The 21,154-nt window shown below is 39.0% G+C and overlaps 1 long non-coding RNA gene across 4 annotated transcripts; it reads left to right on the top strand.

The window, feature by feature from the left end:
* The first annotated feature begins 17,931 nt into the window (after positions 1–17,931).
* On the top strand, positions 17,932–21,154 carry LOC113274660. 4 transcript variants are annotated; one of them, XR_003323143.1, is made up of 8 exons: positions 17,932–18,706; positions 18,822–18,939; positions 19,013–19,106; positions 19,218–19,265; positions 19,366–19,461; positions 19,577–19,856; positions 19,969–20,024; positions 20,841–21,154. It is a non-coding gene; the product is annotated as an uncharacterized LOC113274660 (long non-coding RNA). The 4 variants fall into 4 exon arrangements; XR_003323142.1 differs by having other exon boundaries at positions 17,932–18,671; positions 18,822–19,106; XR_003323144.1 differs by having other exon boundaries at positions 18,822–19,106; positions 19,366–19,450.

Below are 21,154 nucleotides of genomic sequence, written 5' to 3'. Positions count from 1 at the left end.
TTGTAGAATATTCTGAAGGAATCTTACCTGTAAATGGATGGATTCGTCGTTCTTACCAAGTTTCTGACTTAGAGTAGTCAACTCGCTGCCAGGTTTTGATCTCGGAGCCTGGTATGTATACAATATGCAGAAATAGGTTTTGTTTAAGGTTTAGTAGAATATTTCGAATGAATCTTACCTGTAAATGGATGGATTCGTCGTTCTTACCAAGTTTCTGACTTAGAGTACTCAACTCGCGGCCAGGTTTCGATCTCGGAGCCTGGTATGCATACAATTTGCAGAAATAGGGTATCTTTAAGGTTTCGTAGAATATTCCGAAGGAATCTTACCTGTAAATGGATGGATCCATCGTTCTTACCAAGTTTCTTACTTAGAGTATTCAACTCGCGGCCAGGTTTCGATTTCGGAGCCTGGTTTGCATACAATATGCAGAAATAGGGTTTGTTTAAGGTTTCGTAGAATATTCCGAAGGAATCTTACCTGTAAATGGATAGATACATCGTTCTTACCAAGTTTCTGACTTATAGTAGTCCACTCCCGGCCAGGTTTGGATCTCGGAGCCTGGTTTGCATATAATATCCAAAAATAATGTTTGTTTAAGTTTTTGTAGAATATTCCGAAGGAATGTTACCTAAAAAATGGATGAATTCGTCGTTCTTACCAAGTTTCTGAGTTAGAGTAGTCAACTCGCTGCCAGGTTTCAATCTCGGATCCTGGTATGCATACAATATGCAGAAATAGGGTTTGTTTAAGGTTTCGTAGAATATTTCAAAGGAATCTTACATGTAAATGGATGGATTCGTCGTTCTTACCAAGTTTCTGACTTATAGTAGTCCACTCGCGACCAGGTTTCGATCTCGGAGCCTAGTATGCATACAATATGCAGAAATTGGGTTTCTTTAAGGTTTCGTAGAATATCTCAAATCAATCTTACCTGTAAATGGATGGATTCGTCGTTCTTACCAAGTTTCTGACTTAGAGTAGTCAACTTGTGGCCAGGTTTCGATCTCGGAGCCTGTTTTGCATACAATATGTAGAAATATGGTTTGTTTAAGGTTTCGTAGAATATTTCGTAGAAATCTTATCTGTAAATGGATGGATTCACCGTTCTTACTAAGTTTTTGACTTATAATAATCAACTCTCGGCACGGAACCGGGTATGCATACAATATGCACAAATAGGGTTTTTTTAAGGTTTCCTAGAATATTCCGTAGGAATCTTACCTGTAAATGGATGAATTCGTCGTTCTTACCAAGTTTCTGACTTAGAGTAGTCAACTTGTGGCCAGGTTTCGATCTTGGAGCCTGGTTTGCATACAATATGTAGAAATAGGGTTTGTTTAAGGTTTCGTAGAATATTCCGAAGGAATCTTATCTGTAAATGGATGGATTCGCCGTTCTTACCAAGTTTCTGACTTATAATAGTCAACTCTCGGCTAGGTTTCTATCTCGGAACCGGGTATGCATACAATATGCACAAATAGGATTTCTTTAAGGTTTCGTAGAATATTCCGAAGGAATCTTACCTGTAAATGGATGGATTCGTCGTTCTTACCAAGTTTCTGACCGTGGGTAATCAACTCGCAGCCAGGTTTTGATCTCGGAGCCTGGTTTGCATAAAATATGCAGAAATAGGGTTTGTTTTAAGGTTTTGTAGAATATTCTGAAGGAATCTTACCTGTAAATGGATGGATTCGTCGTTCTTACCACGTTTCTGACTTATAGTAGTCCACTCCGGCCAGGTTTCGATCTCGGAGCCTGGTTTGCATACAATATGCAGAAATAGGGTTTGTTTATGGTTTCGTAGAATATTCCGAAGGAATCTTACCTGTAAATGGATGGATCCATCGTTCTTACCAAGTTTCTGACTTAAAGTATTCAACTCGCGGCCAGGTTTTGATTTCGGAGCCTGGTTTGCATACAATATGCAGAAATAGGGTTTATTTAAGGTTTCGTAGAATATTTCGAATGAATCTTACCATTAAATGGATGGATTCGTCGTTCTTACCAAGTTTCTGACTTAGAGTAGTCAACTCGCTGCCAGGTTTCGATCTCGGAGCCTGGTATGCATACAATATGCACAAATAGGGTTTCTTTAAGGTTTCCTAGAATATTCCGTAGGAACCTTACCTATAAATGGATGGATTCGTTGTTCTTACCAAGTTTCTGACTTAGAGTAGTCAACATGTGTCCAGGTTTCGATCTCGGAGCCTGGTATGCATACAATATGTACAAATAGGGTTTGTTTAAGGTTTCGTAGAATATTTCGAATGAATCTTACCTATAAATGGATGGATTCGTCGTTCTTACCAAGTTTCTGACTTAGAGTACTCAACTCGCGGCCAGGTTTCGATCTCGGAGGATGGTATGCATACAATTTGCAGAAATAGGGTTTCTTTAAGGTTTCGTAGAATATTCCTAAGGAATCTTACCTTTAAATGGATGGATCCATCGTTCTTACCAAGTTTCTGACTTAGAGTATTCAACTCGCGTCCAGGTTTCGATTTCGGAGTCTGGTTTGCATACAATATGCGAAATAGGGTTTGTTTAAGGTTTCGTAGAATATTCCGAAGGAATCTTACCTGTAAATGGATAGATTTATCGTTCTTACCAAGTTTCTGACTTATAGTAGTCCACTCTCGTCCAGGTTTGGATCTCAGAGCCTGGTTTGCATATAATATGCACAAATAGGGTTTGTTTAAGGTTTCGTAGAATATTTCGAATGAATCTTACCTGTAAATGGATGGATTCGTCGTTCTTACCAAGTTCCTGACTTAGAGTAGTCAACTTGTGGCCAGGTTTCTATCTCGGAGCCTGGTTTGCATACAATATGTAGAAATAGGGTTTGTTTAAGGTTTCGTAGAATATTTCGAAGAAATGTTATCCGTAAATGGATGGATTCGCCGTTCTTTTCAGGTTTTTGACTTATAATAGTCAACTCTAGGCTAGGTTTCGATCTCGGAACTGGGTATGCATACAATATGCACAAATAGGGTTTCTTTAAGGTTTCGTAGAATATTCCGAAGGAATCTTACCTGTAAATGGATGGATTCGTCGTTCTTACCAAGTTTCTGACTGAGCGTAATCAACTCGCGGCCAGGTTTTGATCTCGGAGCCTGGTTTGCATACAATATGCAGAAATAGGGTTTGTTTTTAGGTTTGGTAGAATATTCCGAAGCAATCTTACCTGTTAATGGATGGATTCGTCGTTCTTACCAAGTTTCTGATTTATAGTAGTCAACTCCGGCCAGGTTTCGACCTCAGAGCCTAGTTTGCATACAATATGCAGAAATAGGGTTGGTTTAGGGTTTCGTAGAATATTCTGAAAGAATCTTACCTGTAAATGGATGGATCCATCGTTCTTACCAAGTTTCTGACTTAGAGTATTCAACTGGCGGCCAGGTTTGGATTTCGGAGACTTGTTTGCATACAATATGCAGAAATAGGGTTTGTTCAAGGTTTCGTAGAATATTTCGAATGAATCTTACCTGTAAATGGATGGATTCATCGTTCTTACCAAGTTTCTGACTTAGAGTAGTCAACTCGCTGCCAGGTTTCTATCTCGGAGCCTGGTATGTATAAAATATGCAGAAATAGGGTTTGTTTAAGGTTTCGTAGAATATTTCAAAGGAATCTTACCTGTAAATGGATAGATTCATCGTTCTTACCAAGTTTCTGACTTATAGTAGTCCACTCCCGGCCAGGTTTGGATCTCGGAGCCTGGTTTGCATATAATATGCAAAAATAACGTTTGTTTAAGGTTTTGTAGAATATTCCGAAGGAATGTTACCTAAAAATGGATGAATTCGTCGTTCTTACCAAGTTTCTGAGTTAGAGTAGTCAACTCGCTGCCAGGTTTCAATCTCGGATCCTGGTATGCATACAATATGCAGAAATAGCGTTTGTTTAAGGTTTCATAGAATATTTCAAAGGAATCTTACCTGTAAATGGATGGATTCGTCATTCTTACAAGGTTTCTGACTTATAGTAGTCCACTCGCGGCCAGGTTTCGATCTCGGAGAATAGTATGCATACAATATGCAGAAATAGGGTTTGTGTAGGGTTTCATCGAATATTCCGAAGGAATCTTATTTGTAATGGATGGATTCGCTATTCTTACCAAGTTTCTGACTTAGAGTAGTCAACTCGCTGCCAGGTTTCGATCTCGGAGCCTGGTATGTATAAAATATGCAGAAATAGGGTTTGTTTTAGGTTTCGTAGAATATTTCGAATGAATCTTACCTGTAATTGGATGGATTCGTCGTTCTTACCAAGTTTCTGACTTAGAGTACTCAACTCGCGGCCACGTTTCGATCTCGGAGCCTGGTATGCATACAATTTTGCAGAAATAGGGTTTCTTTAAGGTTTCGTAGAATATTCCGAATGAATCTTACCTGCAAATGGATGGATCCATCGTTCTTACCAAGTTTCTGACTTAGAGTATTCAACTCGCGGCCAGGTTTCAATCTAGGATCCTAGTATGCATACAATATGCAGAAATAGGGTTTGTTTAAGGTTTCGTAGAATATTTCAAAGGAATCTTACCTGTAAATGGATGGATTCGTCGTTCTTACCAAGTTTCTGACTTAGAGTAGTCAACTCGCTGCCAGGTTTCGATCTCGGAGCCTGGTATGTATAAAATATGCAGAAATAGGGTTTGTTTAAGGTTTCGTAGAATATTTCGAATGAATCTTACCTGTAATTGGATGGATTCGTCGTTCTTACCAAGTTTCTGACTTAGAGTACTCAACTCGCGGCCAGTTTTCGATCTCGGAGCCTGGTATGCATACAATTTTTGCAGAAATAGGATTTCTTTAAGGTTTCGTAGAATATTCCGAATGAATCTTACCTGCAAATGGAGGGATACATCGTTCTTACCAAGTTTCTGACTTAGAGTATTCAACTCGCAGCCAGGTTTCGATTTCGGAGCCTGGTTTGCATACAATATGCAGAAATAGAGTTTGATTAAGGTTTCGTAGATTATTTCAAAGGAATCTTACCTGTAAATGGATAGATTCATCGTTCTTACCAAGTTTCTGACTTATAGTAGTCCACTCCCGGCCAGGTTTGGATCTCGGAGCCTGGTTTGCATATAATATGCAAAAATAACGTTTGTTTAAGGTTTTGTAGAATATTCCGAAGGAATGTTACCTAAAAATGGATGAATTCGTCGTTCTTACCCAGTTTCTGAGTTAGGGTAGTCAACTCGCTGCCAGGTTTCAATCTCGGATCCTGGTATGCATACAATATGCAGAAATAGCGTTTGTTTAAGGTTTCATAGAATATTTCAAAGGAATCTTACCTGTAAATGGATGGATTCGTCATTCTTACCAAGTTTCTGACTTATAGTAGTCCACTCGAGGCCAGGTTTCGATCTCGGAGCCTAGTATGCATACAATATGCAGAAATAGGGTTTGTGTAGGGTTTCGTAGAATATTCCGAAGGAATCTTATTTGTAATGGATGGATTCGCCGTTCTTACCAAGTTTCTGACTTAGAGTAGTCAACTCGCTGCCAGGTTTCGTTCTCGGAGCCTGGTATGTATAAAATATGCAGAAATAGGGTTTGTTTTAGGTTTCGTAGAATATTTCGAATGAATCTTACCTGTAATTGGATGGATTCGTCGTTCTTACCAAGTTTCTGACTTAGAGTACTCAACTCGCGGCCAGGTTTCGATCTCGGATCCTGGTATGCATACAATTTTGCATAAATAGGGTTTCTTTAAGGTTTCGTAGAATATTCCGAATGAATCTTACCTGCAAATGGATGGATCCATCGTTCTTACCAAGTTTCTGACTTAGAGTATTCAACTCGCGGCCAGGTTTCAATCTCGGATCCTAGTATGCATAAAATATGCAGAAATAGGGTTTGTTTAAGGTTTCGTAGAATATTTCAAAGGAATCTTACCTGTAAATGGATGGATTCGTCGTTCTTACCAAGTTTCTGACTTAGAGTAGTCAACTCGCTGCCAGGTTTCGATCACGGAGCCTGGTATGTATAAAATATGCAGAAATAGGGTTTGTTTAAGGTTTCGTAGAATATTTCGAATGAATCTTACCTGTAATTGGATGGATTCGTCGTTCTTACCAAGTTTCTGACTTAGAGTACTCAACTCGCGGCCAGGTTTCGATCTCGGGAGCCTGGTATGCATACAATTTTGCAGAAATAGGATTTCTTTAAGGTTTCGTAGAATATTCCGAATGAATCTTACCTGCAAATGGATGGATACATCGTTCTTACCAAGTTTCTGACTTAGAGTATTCAACTCGCGGCCAGGTTTCGATTTCGGAGCCTGGTTTGCATACAATATGCAGAAATAGGGTTTGTTTAAGGTTTCGTAGAATATTCCGAAGGAATCTTACCTGTAAATGGATAGATTCATCGTTATTACCAAGTTTCTGACTTATAGTAGTCCACTCCCGGCCAGGTTTGGATCTCGGAGCCTGGTTTGCATATAATATGCAAAAATAACGTTTGTTTAAGGTTTTGTAAAATATTCCGAAAGAATGTTACCTGAAAATGGATGAATTCGTCGTTCTTACCAAGTTTCTGAGTTAGAGTAGTCAACTCGCTGCCAGGTTTCAATCTCGGATCCTGGTATGCATACAATATGCAGAAATAGCGTTTGTTTAAGGTTTCATAGAATATTTCAAAGGAATCTTACCTCTAAATGGATGGATTCGTCATTCTTACCAAGTTTCTGACTTATTGTAGTCCACTCGCGGCCAGGTTTCGATCTCGGAGCCTAGTATGCATACAATATGCAGAAATAGGGTTTGTGTAGGGTTTCGTAGAATATTCCGAAGGAATCTTATTTGTAATGGATGGATTCGCCGTTCTTACCAAGTTTCTGACTTAGAGTTGTCAACTCGCTGCCAGGTTTCGATCTCGGAGCCTGGTATGTATAAAATATGCAGAAATAGGGTTTGTTTAAGGTTTCGTAGAATATTTCGAATGAATCTTACCTGTAATTGGATGGATTCGTCGTTCTTACCAAGTTTCTGACTTAGAGTACTCAACTCGCGGCCAGGTTTCGATCTCGGATCCTGGTATGCATACAATTTTGCATAAATAGGGTTTCTTTAAGGTTTCGTAGAATATTCCGAATGAATCTTACCTGCAAATGGATGGATCCATCGTTCTTACCAAGTTTCTGACTTAGAGTATTCAACTCGCGGCCAGGTTTCAATCTCGGATCCTAGTATGCATACAATATGCAGAAATAGGGTTTGTTTAAGGTTTCGTAAAATATTTCAAAGGAATCTTACCTGTAAATGGATGGATTCGTCGTTCTTACCAAGTTTCTGACTTAGAGTAGTCAACTCACTGCCAGGTTTCGATCACGGAGCCTGGTATGTATAAAATATGCAGAAATAGGGTTTGTTTAAGGTTTCGTAGAATATTTCGAATGAATCTTACCTGTAATTGGATGGATTCGTCGTTCTTACCAAGTTTCTGACTTAGAGTACTCAACTCGCGGCCAGGTTTCGATCTCGGAGCCTGGTATGCATACAATTTTGCAGAAATAGGATTTCTTTAAGGTTTCGTAGAATATTCCGAATGAATCTTACCTGCAAATGGATGGATACATCGTTCTTACCAAGTTTCTGACTTAGAGTATTCAACTCGCGGCCAGGTTTCGATTTCGGAGCCTGGTTTGCATACAATATGCAGAAATAGGGTTTGTTTAAGGTTTCGTAGAATATTCCGAAGGAATCTTACCTGTAAATGGATAGATTCATCGTTCTTACCAAGTTTCTGACTTATAGTAGTCCACTCCCGGCCAGGTTTGGATCTCGGAGCCTGGTTTGCATATAATATGCAAAAATAACGTTTGTTTAAGGTTTTGTAAAATATTTCGAAGGAATGTTACCTGAAAATGGATGAATTCGTCGTTCTTACCAAGTTTCTGAGTTAGAGTAGTCAACTCGCTGCCAGGTTTCAATCTCGGATCCTGGTATGCATACAATATGCAGAAATAGCGTTTGTTTAAGGTTTCATAGAATATTTCAAAGGAATCTTACCTGTAAATGGATGGATTCGTTGTTCTTACCAAGTTTCTGACTTATAGTAGTCCACTCGCGGCCAGGTTTCGATCTCGGAGCCTAGTATGCATACAATATGCAGAAATAGGGTTTGTTTATGGTTTCGTAGAATATTCCAAAGGAATCTTATTTGTAATGGATGGATTCGCCGTTCTTACCAAGTTTCTGACTCAGAGTTGTCAACTCGCTGCCAGGTTTCGATCTCGGAGCCTGGTATGTATAAAATATGCAGAAATAGGGTTTGTTTAAGGTTTCGTAGAATATTTCGAATGAATCTTACCTGTAATTGGATGGATTCGTCGTTCTTACCAAGTTTCTGACTTAGAGTACTCAACTAGCGGCCAGGTTTCGATCTCGGAGCCTGGTATGCATACAATTTTGCAGAAATAGGATTTCTTTAAGGTTTCGTAGAATATTCCGAATGAATCTTACCTGCAAATGGATGGATACATCGTTCTTACCAAGTTTCTGACTTAGAGTATTCAACTCGCGGCCAGGTTTCGATTTCGGAGCCTGGTTTGCTTACAATATTCAGAAATAGGGTTTGTTTAAGGTTTCATAGAATATTTCGAATGAATCTTACCTGTAATTGGATGGATTCGTCGTTCTTACCAAGTTTCTGACTTAGAGTACTCAACTCGCGGCCAGGTTTCGATCTCGGAGGCTGGTATGCATACAATTTTGCAGAAATAGGATTTCTTTAAGGTTTCGTAGAATATTCCGAATGAATCTTACCTGCAAATGGATGGATACATCGTTCTTACCAAGTTTCTGACTTAGAGTATTCAACTCGCGGCCAGGTTTCAATCTCGGATCCTAGTATGCATACAATATGCAGAAATAAGGTTTGTTTTAGGTTTCGTAGAATATTCCGAAGGAATCTTATTTGTAATGGATGGATTCGCCGTTCTTACCAAGTTTCTGACTTAGAGTAGTCAACTCGCTGCCAGGTTTCGATCTCGGATCCTGGTATGTATAAAATATGCAGAAATAGGGTTTGTTTAAGGTTTCGTAGAATATTTCGAATGAATCTTACCTGTAATTGGATGGATTCGTCGTTCTTACAAGGTTTCTGACTTAGAGTATTCAACTTGCGGCCAGGTTTCGATCTCGGATCCTGGTATGTTTATAATATGCAGAAATAGGGTTTGTTTAAGGTTTCGTAGAATATTCCGAAAGAATCTTACCTGCAAATGGATGGATCCATTGTTCTTACCAAGTTTCTGACTTAGAGTATTCAACTCGCGGCCAGGTTGCAAACTCGGATCCTGGTATGCATACAATATGCAGAAATAGGGTTTGTTTAAGGTTTCGTAGAATATTTCAAAGGAATCTTACCTGTAATGGATGGATTCGTCGTTCTTACCAAGTTTCTGACTTATAGTAGTCCACTCGCGACCAGGTTTCGATCTCGGAGCCTAGTATGCATACATTATGCAGAAATAGGGTTTGTTTAAGGTTTCGTAGAATATTTCAAATGAATTTTACCTGTAAATGGTTGGATTCGTCGTTCTTACCAAGTTTCTGACTTTGAGTAGTCAACTTGTGGCCAGGTTTCGATCTCGGAGCCTGTTTTGCATAATATGTAGAAATATGGTTTGTTTAAGGTTTCGTAGAATATTCCGAAGAAATCTTATCTGTAAATGGATGGATTCGCCGTTCTTACCAAGTTTTTGACTTATAATAATCAACTCTCGGCTAGGTTTTGATCTCGGAACCGGGTATGCATACAATATGTACAAATAGGGTTTCTTTAAGGTTTCCTAGAACATTCCATAGGAATCTTACCTGTAAATTGATGAATTCGTCGTTCTTACCAAGTTTCTGACTTAGAGTAGTCAACTTGTGGCCAGGTTTCGATCTTGGAGCCTGGTTTGCATACAATATGTAGAAATAGGGTTTGTTTAAGGTTTCGTAGAATATTCCGAAGGAATCTTACCTGTAAATGGATGGATTCGTCGTTCTTACCAAGTTTCTGACTGAGAGTAATCAACTCGCAACCAGGTTTTGATCTCAGAGCCTGATTTGCATACAATATGCAGAAATAGGGTTTGTTTTACGGTTTTATAGAATATTCTGAATAAATTTTACCTGTAAATGGATGGATTCGTCGTTCTTACCAGGTTTCTGACTTATAGTAGTCCACTCCGGCCAGGTTTCGATCTCGGAGCTTGGTTTACATACAATATGCAGAAATAGGGTTTGTTTAGTGTTTCGTAGAATATTCTGAAGGAATGTTACCTGTAAATGGATGAATTCGTCGTTCTTACCAAGTTTCTGAGTTAGAGTAGTCAACTCGCGGCCAAGTTTCGATCTCGGATCCTGGTATGTATACAGTATGCAGAAATAGGGTTTGTTTAAGGTTTCGTAGAATATTCCGAAGGAATATTACCTGTAAATGGATGAATACATCGTTCTTACCAAGTTTCTGACTTAGAGTGGTCAACTCGCCGCCAGGTTTCGATCTCGGAGCCTGGTATGCATACAATATGCATAAATAGGGTTTGTTTAAGGTCTCGTAGAATATTTCGAAGGAATCTTATTTGTAATGGATGGATTCGCCGTTCTTACCTTGTTTTTGACTTATAGTAGTCAACTCTTGGCCAGGTTTCGATTTCCGAACCGGGTATGCATATAATATGCACAAATATGGTTTCTTTAAGGTTTCGTAGAATATTCCGAAGGAATCATACCTGTAAATGGATGGATTCGTCGTTATTACCAAGCTTATGACTTAGAGTAGTCAACTTGTGGCTAGGTTTCGATCTCGGAGCCTGGTTTGCATACAAAATGTAGCAATAGGGTTTGTTTAAAGTTTCGTAGAATATTCCGAAGGAATCTTATCTGTAAATGGATGGATTCGCCGTTCTTACCAAGTTTTTGACTTATAATAGTGAAATCTCGGCTAGGTTTCGATCTCGGGACCCCGGTATGCATACAATAAGCACAAATAGGATTTATTTAAGGTTTCGTAGAATATTCCGAAAGAATCTTAACTGTAAATGGATGGATTCGTCGTTCTTACCAAGTTTCTGACTAAGAGTAATCAACTCGCAACCAGGTTTTGATCTCGGAGCCTGGTTTGCATACAATATGCAGAAATAGGGTTTGTTTTTAGGTTTTGTAGAATATTCCGAAGGAATCTTACCTGTAAATGGATGGATTCGTCGTTCTTACCAAGTTTCTGATTTATAGTAGTCAACTCCGGCCAGGTTTCAATCTCGGAGCCTAGTTTACATACAATATGCAGAAATAGGGTTTGTTTAGGGTTTCATAGAATATTCCGAAGGAATCTTACCTGTAAATGGATGGATTCGTCGTTCTTACCAAATTTCTGACTTAGAGTATTCAACTCGCGGCCAGGTTTTGATTTCGGAGCCTGGTTTGCATACAATATGAAGAAATAGGGTTTATTTAAGGTTTCGTAGAATATTTGGAATGAATCTTACCTGTTAATGGATGGATTCGTCGTTCTTACCAAGTTTCTGACTTAGAGTAGTCAATTCGCTGGCAGGTTTCGATCTCGGAGCCTAGTATGTATACAATATGAAGAAATAGGGTTTGTTTAAGGTTTCGTAGAATATTTCGAATGAATCTTACCTGTAAATGGATGGATTCGTCGTTCTTACCAACTTTCTGACTTAGAGTACTCAACTCGCGGCCAGGTTTCGATCTCGGAGCCTGGTATGCATACAATTTGCAGAAATAAGGTTTCTTTAAGGTTCCGTAGAATATTCCGAAGGAATCTTAACTTTAAATGGATGGATCCATCGTTCTTACCAAGTTTCTGACTTAGAGTATTCAACTCGCGTCCAGGTTTCGATTTCGGAGTCTGGTTTGCATACAATATGCAGAAATAGGGTTTGTTTAAGGTTTCGTAGAATATTCCGAAGGAATCTTACCTGTAAATGGATAGATTCATCGTTCTTACCAAGTTTCTGACTTATAGTAGTCCACTCTCGTCCAGGTTTGGATCTCGGAGCCTGGTTTGCATATAATATGCAGAAATAGGGTTTGTTTAAGGTTTCGTAGAATATTTCGAATGAATCTTACCTGTAAATGGATGGATTCGTCGTTCTTACAAAGTTTCTGACTTATAGTAGTCAACTTGTGGCCAGGTTTCGATCTCGGAACCTGGTTTGCATACAATATGTAGAAATAGGGTTTGTTTAAGGTTTCGTAGAATATTCCGAAGAAATCTTATCCGTAAATGGATGGATTCGCCGTTCTTACCAAGTTTTTGACTCATAATAGTCAACTCTAGGCTAGGTTTCGATCTCGGAACCGGGTATGCATACAATATGCACAAATAGGGTTTCTTTAAGGTTTCGTAGAATATTCCGAAGGAATCTTACCTGTAATTGGATGGATTCGTCGTTCTTACCAAGTTTCTGACTGAGAGTAATCAACTCGCAACCAGGTTTTGATCTCGGAGCATGGTTTGCATACAATATGCAAAAATAGGGTTTGTTTTTAGGTTTTGTAGAATCTTCCGAAGGAATCTTACCTGTAAATGGATGAATTCGTCGTTCTTACCAAGTTTTTGATTTATAGTAGTCAACTCCGGCCAGGTTTCGATCTCGGAGCCTAGTTTACATACAATATGCAGAAATAGGGTTTGTTTAGGGTTTCGTAGAATATTCCGTAAGAATCTTACCTGTAAATGGATGGATCCATCGATCTTACCAAGTTTCTAACTTAGAGTATTCAACTGGCGGCCATGTTTTGATCTCGGAGACTGGTTTGCATACAATATGCAGAAATAGGGTTTGTTTAAGGTTTCGTGGAATATTTCGAATGAATCTTACCTGTAAATGGATGGATTCGTCGTTCTTACCAAGTTTCTGACTTAGAGTAGTCAACTCGCTGCCTGGTTTCGATTTCGGAGCCTGGTATAAAATATGCAGAAATAGGGTTTGTTTAAGGTTTCGTAGAATATTTCGAATGAATCTTACCTGTAATTGGATGGATTCGTCGTTCTTACCAAGTTTCTGACTTAGAGTACTCAACTCGCAGCCAGGTTTCGATCTCGGAGCCTGGTATGCATACAATTTTGCAGAAATAGGGTTTCTTTAAGGTTTCGTAGAATATTCCGAATGAATCTTACCTGCAAATGGATGGATCCATCGTTCTTACCAAGTTTCTGACTTAGAGTATTCAACTCGCGGCCAGGTTTCGATTTCGGAGCCTGGTTTGCATACAATATGCAGAAATAGGGTTTGTTTAAGGTTTCGTAGAATATTCCGAAGGAATCTTACCTGTAAATGGATAGATTCATCGTTCTTACCAAGTTTCTGACTTTTAGTAGTCCACTCCCAGCCAGGTTTGGATCTCGGAGCCTGGTTTGCATATAATATGCAAAATTAACGTTTGTTTAAGGTTTTTTGGAACATTCCGAAGGAATGTTACCTGAAAATGGATGAATTCGTCATTCTTACCAAGTTTCTGAGTTAGAGTAGTCAACTCGCTGCCAGGTTTTAATCTCGGATCCTGGTATGCATACAATATGCAGAAATAGCGTTTGTTTAAGGTTTCATAGAATATTTCAAAGGAATCTTACCTGTAAATGGATGGATTCGTCGTTCTTACCAAGTTTCTGACTTAGAGTAGTCAACTCGCTGCCAGGTTTCGATCTCGGAGCCTGGTATGTATAAAATATGCAGAAATAGGGTTTGTTGAAGGTTTCGTAGAATATTTCGAATGAATCTTACCTGTAATTGGATGGATTCGTCGTTCTTACCAAGTTTCTGACTTTGAGTACTCAACTCGCGGCCAGGTTTCGATCTCGGAGCCTGGTATGCATACAATTTTGCAGAAATAGGGTTTCTTTAAGGTTTCGTAGAATATTCCGAATGAATCTTACCTGCAAATGGATGGATCCATCGTTCTTACCAAGTTTCTGACTTAGAGTATTCAACTCGCGACCAGGTTTCAATCTCGGATCCTGGTATGCATACAATATGCAGAAATAGGGTTTGTTTAAGGTTTCGTAGAATATTTCAAAGGAATCTTACCTGTAAATGAATGGATTCGTCGTTCTTACCAAGTTTCTGACTTAGAGTAGTCAACTCGCTGCCAGGTTTCGATCTCGGAGCCTGGTATGTATAAAATATGCAGAAATAGGGTTTGTTTAAGGTTTCGTAGAATATTTCGAATGAATCTTACCTGTAATTGGATGGATTCGTCGTTCTTACAAGGTTTCTGACTTAGAGTATTCAACTTGCGGCCAGGTTTCGATCTCGGATCCTGGTATGCATATAATATGCAGAAATAGGGTTTGTTTAAGGTTTCGTAGAATATTCCGAAGGAATCTTACCTGTAAATGGATGGATACATCGTTCTTACCAAGTTTCTGACTTAGAGTAGTCAACTCGCCGCCAGGTTTCGATCTCGGAGCCTGGTATGCATACAATATGCAGAAATAGGGTTTGTTTAAGGTTTCGTAGAATATTCCGAAGGAATCTTATCTGTAATGGATGGATTCGCCGTTCTTACCAAGTTTTTGACTTATAGTAGTCAACTCTCGGCCAGGTTTCGATTTCCGAACCGGGTATGCATATAATATGCAAAAATATGGTTTTTTTAAGGTTTCGTAGAATATTCCGAAGGAATCCTACCTATAAATGGATGGATTCGTTGTTATTACCAAGTTTATGACTTAGAGTAGTCAACTCGCGGCTAGGTTTCGATCTCGGATCCTGGTATGCATACAATATGCAGAAATAGGGATTGTTTAAGGTTTCGTAGAATATTCCGAAGGAATCTTATCTGTAAATGGATGGATTCGTCGTTCTTACCAAGTTTTTTACTTAAAGTAGTCAACTCTCGGCTAGGTTTCAATCTCGGAACCGGGTATGCATACAATATGCACAAATAGGGTTTCTTTGAGGTTTCGTAGAATATTCCGAACGAATATTACCTGTAAATGGATGGATTCGTCGTTCTTACCAAGTTTCTGACTGAGAGTAATTTACTCGCGGCCAGGTTTTGACCTCGAAGCCTGGTTTGCATACAATATGCAAAAATAGGGTTTGTTTAAGTTTTCGTAGAATATTCTGAAGGAATCTTACCTGTAAATGGATGGATTCGTCGTTCTTACCAAGTTTCTGACTTATAGTAGTCCACTCCCGGCCATATTTCGATCTCGGAGCCTGGTTTGCATACAATATGCAGAAATAGGGCTTGTTTAAGTATTCGTAAAATATTCCGAAGGAATCTTACCTGTAAATGGATGGCTTCGTCGTTCTTACCCAGTTTCTGACTTGAGTAGTCAACTCGCGGCAAGGTTTCGATTTCGGAGCCTGGTATGCATACAATATGCAGAAATAGGGTTTGTTTAAGGTTTCTTAGAATATTCTGGAGGAATCTTACCTGTAAATGGATGGATTCGTCGTTCTTACCATGTTTCTGACTTAGAGTAGTCATCTCGCGACCAGGTTTCGATCTTGGAGCCTGGTATGCATACAATATGCAAAAATAGGGTTTCTTTAAGGTTTCGTAGAATATTTCGAAAGAATCTTACCTGAAAATTAATGGATTCGTCGTTCTTACCAAGTTTCTGACTTAGAGTAGTCAAGTCGTGGCCAGGTTTCTATCTCGGAGCCTGGTATGCATACAATATGCAGAAATAGGGTCTCTTTAAGGTTTCGTTGAATATTCCGAAGGAATCTTACTTGTAAATGGATGGATTCGTCATTCTTACCAAGTTTCTGGCTTAGAGTAGTCAACTCGCGGCCAGGTTTCGATCTCGGAGACTGGTATGCATACAATATGCAGAAATAGGGTTTGTTTAAGGTTTCGTAGAATATTCTGAAGGAATCTTACCTGTAAATGGATGGATTCGTCGTTCTTACCAAGTTTCTGACTTATAGTAGTCCACTCCCGGCCAGGTTTCGATCTCGGAGCCTGGTTTGCATACAATATGCAGAAATAGGGCTTGTTTAAGGTTTCGTAAAATATTCCGAAGGAATCTTACCTGTAAATGGATGGCTTCGTCGTTCTTACCCAGTTTCTGATTTGAGTAGTCAACTCGCGGCCAGGTTTCGATTTCGGAGCCTGGTATGCATACAATATGTAGAAATAAGGTTTGTTTAAGGTTTCTTAGAATATTCTGGAGGAATCTTACCTGTAAATGGATGGATTCGTCGTTCTTACCAAGTTTCTGACTTAGAGTAGTCATCTCGCGGCCAGGTTTCGATCTCGGAGCCTGGTATGCATACAATATGCAAAAATAGGGTTTCTTTAAGGTTTCGTAGAATATTTCGAAGGAATCTTACCTGTAAATGGATGGATTCGTCGTTCTTACCAAGTTTCTGACTTAGATTAGTCAACTCGCGGCCAGGTTTATATCTCGGAGCCTGGTATGCATACAATATAAGAAATAGGGTTTCTTTAAGGTTTCATTGAATATTCCGAAGGAATCTTACCTGTAAATGGATGGATTCGTCGTTTTTATCAAGTTTCTGGATTTGAGTAGTCAACTCGCGGTCAGGTTTCGATCTCAGAGCCTGGAATGCATATAATATGCAGAAATAAGGTTTCTTTAAGGTTTCGTTGATTATTCCGAAGGAATCTTACCTGTAAATGGATGGATTCGTCGTTCTTACCAAGTTTCTGGCTTAGAGTAGTCAACTCGCGGCCAGGTTTCGATCTCGGAGCCTGGTATGCATTTAATATGCATAAATAGGGTTTGCTTAAGGTTTCTTAGAATATTCCGAAGGTTTCATAGTTTAGGGTTTGTTTAAGGTTTCATAGTTTGTTTGTCGTTATACCGAATTTGAAGTTCGAATCGACACCGAGCTTCATATTTATTGATTTCTATGATGTATCATGCTAAGTTTGAAATCAGAACCCTTCCGAAGCTTCATGATTCATAGTTTGTTTGTCGTCATACAAAATTTGAAGTTTGAATCAACACTGAGCTTCATATTTATCGATTTCGATGATATATCATGCTAGGTTTGAAGTGTGAACCGAAGTTACTTTATATTTATCGATGTCTAGTCAAAATTACTTTGTGACCTATGTTACTAGTTGAAATTCAAACCGGAAGCAAAAAGAGAAAGCACAAAAACACAAGGAGAAAGCACAAATAGAACAAAAAGAAAACACGAAGAGCTTCATATTTATCGATGTCAATGGTGTATCTTGCTAACCCGAGTCTTATAGTGTGAACTGTAGCTAGTTCATGACATGTATGACTAGTCGAAATTACTTCATGACCTATGTGACTATTCGAAATTTAACCCGAAAGCACATAGATAAAGCACAAAGAAAACACATTTTCCTTGATCCGTATGACAGTCTTCAATCAAATCTCTACCGTCTGAAAATATCCTTAATCTGTATGACCATTTTAAATCAAATCTGGACCGGTTAAAGATAGGTATATAGAATATCAAAAGAAAATTCTCACAATTTCTTCAATTTCCTCTCTTATCTTCCAGGGGGTTAGTCCACGAGTGAGTTGGGAGGAGTTTAATGTATTTTGGATCTTGGGGATTTTGAGGGAGTGTAAGAGAATATATGAAGTTTGAGAGAGTTTGGTGTTTTGAGTTTAGGGAGTTTGAGAGACTCTCCCAAAATCTCTACTCTTTTGAGAGATTTGGAATGAGGCAAAAATACACTATAGACTCCCTAAAACTCCTCAGAACTCCCCAAAAAACCCCAACTCCCTAGCATTCTAGTTTTTACCACTAACAGGGAGTTTAAGAGTTTCTTTCAAACTCCTCCACGACTAAAGGGGTTTTCTAGGAAGTTTGAGAGACTCTTCTAAACTCTCCCACGACTAAGGGGGATTTTGAGAGACTCCTTCGAACCCCCACGACTAACGGGAAAAACCCAACTCCCCCAACTCCCTCGAAGACTAACACCCTGTTCGTCTCTAACCTCTCAAAACTTCCGCCTCCCTCAGGAAAAAAAACCCTAATACAAGAAAACGGCTCCACCTTCATCCATTACTTTTGACGCGTTTATGAGTAGATCTGGTCCGATTTTCGACATTGTTTGTGGTTAGGGTTGAAGTAGATTGGAAATTTGTGAATTGATTAGATTTTTTCGATTTCGAAGTTTTGGGGTAAACTGTATTCTCGGCAACAATCAACAGCAGCAACTTCTCCATCTCTGATTAAGAAAACCCATACCTATTAGCTCACCATCTCAAACCCTAACCCAAGTTTCCTAAGCTTCAATTGCTTCAAATCTTCATAACAGAACTCAATTCTTCCATCTCTATAATTCGAACTCAAACGCAAAACCCTAGACTGTTGACAACTCAGATACCACAATCTTCGATTCCACCTTGTTCTCGATTCATCAACATCTTCTTCTCAATCTAGAACCTCATCCCAATTCCAATAACTGGATATTGATGGTTATCTCGTCTCTTCATGGAATTTGTGTATGAGTTCGTTAATTCATGCTGACTGCTGCCTTAATTGGTCTTATTTGGTGCTTTGTCGGAATTCAGCTGAAGGTGTTATAAGACATCGTCGATGGAGTGATGGAGGAGTGGAACTGTGAAGAAGAATGATGATGTTGTATTCAAAGTTTGAGTGTTCTAATGGCCGAAGGAATTGCAGGCAGTGGTGATTGTTCGGTATACAACAATACAATCCTGGGATTCTAGGTATGGACTGATATGGGGGTTTCGTATGAACTAAGGTGAATTTGTATGGTTAAAATCTCAATATTTCATTCATGTTTTCTTTAAACAGCATCCTACGGAGTTTGGGGTTTATCTGGTCTGAATTGGGTTGAGTTTGAATACGAATTGCAGGTGGTTTGAGCAGCTGATGGCCTTGAAGAGTTGGTTTGCAGGTAGATATGTTCAGGCGGTGCTGAAGAATGAATTTGGCTAAGGCTGATGCTGTTGTGTGGTTGCAATGAAACCGCAGGTGTGTTGCAGTGAGCTTGATGGAGAATACAAGGGGTCCTGATGTTAAGACTGAGAGCTTGTGATGATTGCAGGATGTCTCAGCTTTAATGGTGGTCACAATCAGCTCCAAATATCCCAGGAAATATACAAAGAAAGCAGCACCACCTACTTCTTCCATGGAGATTGGTATTCTATTGATTCTTGCACTGATTTTTACTATATTAGTTCAGACACTTCCTTTTAGCTAATCTTCATTATGTACACAGACACTTACTCTGGACTAATTTTCTTATGCAGGTGCTGAAACCAAAGAGAAGAGGAGGTCCCAAAAACGCTCCTGCCAAGGTTTGTTTTTATCAGAATCTTGTCTGAATGTTCCAAGTTCTTTCAACCTATCATTCATCTCTAAACCAATATTTGTTTGTATCTTATCTATATGTTTCAGGTCAAGCCTGCTTCATTAGACAGTGATAAGGAGGATGAAGTACCCTCACTTGCAGAGGCAGTTGAACAGCCCCTGACTCGTGCTCGTAAGCTCCATGTATGGAGATGTAACTCCTCGAGTCTTTTGGTTTTGAAAATTTTATGATTAACAATGGGTTTTTGGTTATTGATAACAGTTGCAAATTTTGATGTATTCATTTATTTTTATTTAGACTCATATATTCGATAAAGGCTACAAAATAGATCCTACTGTTGTGGCAAAGGAAGCAAGGTGAAGCGGTTCGGATGTGGTGCTTGTTGATACAGCGTATGCAGGTTAAGGGTGGTATGTTGGTGGCGCGCTTGTGTAGATATATCTCGATTTTTTATTATTTTGTTATTTAACAAAAGAGAGGATACAAGTATCAATGACCCTGGAACCTAAAGAAGATGGAGTTTTGTCGTATGAAGATCCATCTGCGGCACATGCTGCTGCTGGAGGGTTTTATAACAGTAAGTTTCGAAAGAAATATTTGGATTTTGATCTGTGTGCTCATATCAGATTGGTATTGACACATGCTTTCTCTTGCTTATCGGATTACAAATTGCGGGGTAAAAATTTCAGTGTTACACAATGGAAGCAAAATCTGCACCATGACCTGCACCTGCTTTTGGACAAGGGTACCTTTCTTTGTCTCACTCTGTTTCTAAACCTTGTATTCAAAGTTTGTTTAAACTATGAACCATGTTAGTTTATGTGTCATCACAGGGGCTATATGCTGTCTTTTGTTTGATCATTTATGAATTGGCATGTCAAATATCTTTAAAAAGTTGTTTTAATGTCATTGTATTTTTAAATGCAATAGTCTTTACTAGTGGGTGAGAGCGCCACCAGCTTGAAGTATCATTTGAATTGTACTCTTAAGTGCAGTGGTCTGACATAAAGTGCTGCTAGTAGATGCCACCAGCCGGAAATATCATTTGAGATGCCTGAAAGTTGTGAGATACGTTGCAATACATACTTAATAGGTAGCGGAACATTTCTAAGAATTCTGATTTTGGATGGTCTTAAACTTGAAGTTGGTAAATTGAGGTGATGTTAAGTTGTGAATTTGTCCCAGTTGTATTTTGAAGATCATTATCCAACATCTCAATTGTCGAGGGTGTGATAAGCATGTAAAAGTCTTTAATATTTGGCTGTCTTGTACATTTGTTGATTCAGTATAATAACATCAACAAAAGCATGCTCAAGCTTACGTTCTTCTAGGTTACAACTTACATATTATGTGATACGGAAGCTGAACCTAGTTTAAGTTGTCAGTAAAGCTTTTTCTCTTTTGACATTGTTGGCATAGTGCTATGGCACCAGAGGTTCAGAATTGCATAAAGCTAGATGTTTCTCTTTTGATGTGTGAAGCAATGCAGGAGTAAAAACTATCTCTGAATTTTTTGTCACTAATGGTTGTATCGTTCTCTTCTCTTTTTTGGTTATTGCAGCAGTAGTGGTGGTGGTAGATGTGGTGGACTTAGAGACAACTACAGAGATGGAGGTTCTGGGCCTGATAGACATCAACATGGAGGAAACCGTTCACGCCCTTACAGATGGAATATGCACACTGATAAGCTCATGTATTAAGATATGCCAAGAATAATGCATCCTTTTTTTTGGAGTTGTTTAGGGAACTTTAAATTTTTGTAACAAACATCTATGTCACTGCCATTTTTTGTATGTGTGTGTTTAACACTGGCAGGTTAACAATGTAAATGTGTTACACTGGCAGGTTAATGTGAATGTGAAATACTTTCGGCGA

This window comes from Papaver somniferum, chromosome 4 (assembly GCF_003573695.1).
Source record: "Papaver somniferum cultivar HN1 chromosome 4, ASM357369v1, whole genome shotgun sequence".
Taxonomy (NCBI): domain Eukaryota; kingdom Viridiplantae; phylum Streptophyta; class Magnoliopsida; order Ranunculales; family Papaveraceae; genus Papaver; species Papaver somniferum.
The sequence above is the reverse complement of the archived record's forward strand: the minus strand, read 5'-3'. Positions and strand labels throughout refer to the sequence as shown.